This window comes from Parus major, chromosome 3 (genome assembly GCF_001522545.3).
Source record: "Parus major isolate Abel chromosome 3, Parus_major1.1, whole genome shotgun sequence".
Lineage (NCBI taxonomy): Eukaryota > Metazoa > Chordata > Aves > Passeriformes > Paridae > Parus > Parus major.
In genome coordinates, this window is record NC_031770.1 from 110576567 (window position 1) to 110579899 (window position 3333).

The window sequence follows — 3333 nt, forward strand, 5'->3', positions numbered from 1 at the left end:
CTCCTCTCCCATCTGAGCTGTCCCCAGATGGTGACAGTGGCCTCCCAAGGCTGTGCTCTCACTGCAGACTGTGCCCATCCTCCCTGAGGAGCCAGAGGGATTGTGCAGGGCATGGCACAGCCTGGCAGTGAGTCAGCCCCGAATGACAAGGGAAGAGAGGAAAGGTGATGGGTGGCAAGACATGGGGTGAGTGAACTGTCAGAGAAGAGCAGCTCAGTGCAGGCACACCCAAGGGAGAGCTGCTCCTGGTGAAGGTCAGCACAGAGGAGGTGGGTGTGAAGTGCTCCTCCCAAAGCTCCAGGATGGAGAGCACCTGGATCACTCCAGCTCTGACTGGCATTGGGATTTGGGGTGAACTTTGGGGCTGTATGATTGAGAAAAACAGATTTTCTGGCTCGCTTGGTTCTCTGTACACACTGAGAAATCCCATAAGCACTGCACGAGGCTGAACTTGTCCTTTGGGCAGGAGAAGGCTCCAGATTTGCAGGCTGAATGCAGCCATGGCACTGAGGAAACTGAGACCTCAGAGGCTGCTTTATTATGTTCCTGCTCCCCTCCATGAGCAGAGCTCCTATCCCTGGTGGTTTGGAGAAGGACAATAATAAAACAATCAGAATAACTATTCTGAATAATGGGAAAATGCACTTTTATCCTGCTCCTGGCCTGATTCTTCCCCTCCTCAACGCCTCACTGAGTGCTTTTGTTGGTTGATAATTTCAGTGTGGGACTGAGGATGTGGGTGTTCATTCAATAAATACCAAAGGTTCTTGCAGTGGGCATTTTCCTGCCCATGGGCACCCAGGGTGCTTAATTCCACCTGCCTGGGATTTGAGTGGCTGGGGAGGCGAGGGGCTGACTTATCTGTGGTTGTCTCATGGTGATGATGGCACGTTTCTAAGAGGGGTAAAATAAAAAAAATCATGGAATTGTTTGGGTTGGAAAGGACCTTAAAATTCATCTCATTCCACCCCTCCTGGACAGGGACACCTTCCACTTTCCCAGGTTGCTCCAAGTCATGTCCAGTCAGGCCTTGGGCACTTCCAGGCATGAAAAACCACTGTTTCTTATGGGAGTTTATAGATTTAGCCCTCAGGACTTGGTTTGTTCTCATCATTCCTGCACCAGTGGGATGTGATCTGCAAATCCTCACCCTGGGCTATCCCAAGATGAGAGTATGAAGAAAGAGGAAAAAGGATGGCCCAGGTGTCCTGGACTCATCCAGTCCAGTCCAGTTCATCTCATTTTGCAGGAAAGTGGAGCTGCAGACAGCAAACTGTGAGGAATAAAGCTCAGGACAGAGCTGAGATGAGCTGTGGGATGAGCAGAGCCACCAATAATTCAAGATATTCATTACTATTTTCACTAAACTGCAAGGAGGCATTAAGGGATCATGGACATGATATGACTCTCCAGGCACAACCCAATTCCTGTCTTCCAAGCTGCATTCCCACCATTTCCTATCCTATCTGGAAGAAGAGCTTCATATCAGCACAAAAACCCAGCTGCTGATAATCAGGGGAAAAAAAAAAATTAAGAAAGAACCATCTGGAAAATCCAGTGGTCCTTGAGCAAAGCAAGAGGTCTCCACATAACTTGGTGGTCAGACTTTAACCTAAGCTGATGTTAAAACAGAAATAAGACATGGTCCCTTCTCAATTTAAAACAAACATTTGCCATTAAAACATGGTTCAGTTACAAGTAGCAGCCTGAATTAACTTTTGGTTGAACCACTTACCCAAGCTGAGAGACTCTGAGGCTCATTTTTCAGTTTCAGTCTTGCTGAGGATGATATAAAGCTCCCCATAACCTCTGTGGCCTGGAAGACGCCACGCTCAGTCAATACCCCCTCAGAATGACAGGTCCCAAATCCCACTGCAAGCCGTGATGGATTGTCCTGGGGTGAGATTTCATACATCTCCTGCTTTCAGAGGGGAGCTGACACGAATAATTGGTGTCACTTTTGCTGGGACTGTGCCAAATGCTGACAAAACAATTCCTAATCAGAGGTGCTGGGATTTGTGAGCTGGACAACAGGGAGGTGTCACTGTGGCAGTGAGCTCGAGGGGTCTCAGCTGGCTGGGACAGAGTGGCCTCTTGGCTGGTGAAAGAGTTCGGTGTTGTGACAGAAGTTGGTGGCACCGGCTTGTCAAGAACTCTGCAAACGTGGAAACCCAGCTAAAGTCTCACCCTGAGTCCTGGAGAGCTCAGAAGTTCAGGAAAAAGGGTATCAGCCCCTTTTTCTGCATGTCAGCCCTTAATCTTCTCTTGGGAGACCCACAGGATGCTGCCTTGCAGGATGGGGAAATATTCATTGGTGCCGTATGGTGCTGCATCACCGCATGTGGTTTCAACCCTAAAAATCCGATTATTTCTACAGTAGTTCAGGAGTGGCAAGGATTAGTGACTTTTTCAACATCCCAAAGGGAGTCTGGATCCAGGGCCTGACCCTGTTTTCCCACAAAACTCCTCCTGCACCACAGTCCCCACCACTTTGTTGCAGCCACTGTCCCCCACCTGCTTTTCACCGAGAGCAGGCTGTGCTCCCAGCCCTGACTCAGCCCCTGAACCAGCTAAACATAGCAGGGATAGGGAGCTATTCCCTGGAAAATTGATCCATCCTGACAGGCTCCTGGGAGAAACCAAAATTATCTCCACTAAGCCGGGGGGTGACTGATACCACAGGAAAAGTCTCATCACTGAAGAGTTTCAGGCTGTAAGAAGGATTCACCTAGTAAAAACACCCCCGTTTCCATCCTAAAGAACTTGGATTTGGAGACACATGAATAGGGGGAGGGTTTTTTCCATGTCCCCAAGGCTTTCAAAGGCTGCTTAATTGTCCTGCTCCTCTCCCACTTTTCCTTTGCCTCATTGTTAGCGTTATCAACAATTCCCATGCTATAGCACCACGCAGGAAAATAATTCCACACCTGGCACTGGGCTCGTATCCTGTCTGCAGGGGCCACAGGGCGAACAATCGGGTCTTCACCTCCCGTATGGCACCGAGCAGGGAGCAGGGAAGGAAACCTGGGGCAGCGGCACAATTGGCGGGGAAGCATCGGCCGCGCTCCGAGAAAGAGTTTTGGCCGCTGTCGGATTTTCTGTTGGAGCAAGGGGCCGGGATTTAGGGACACGCGTGTGTTGGACGCCCTCTGCTGCTGATAAATGTGAGTTTATCGCGTTTCTCTTCAAGGATGTAATTCCAGGCCAGAGCCAAGGTCAGGGAATCACAGAGTCATAGCGACATGGGATGGCAGAAACACAGAACCATGGGATCATGAAGTTATTGAACAGTAGAATCATGGAAAGAGCCATGGAATTGTAATCATAGAGCCA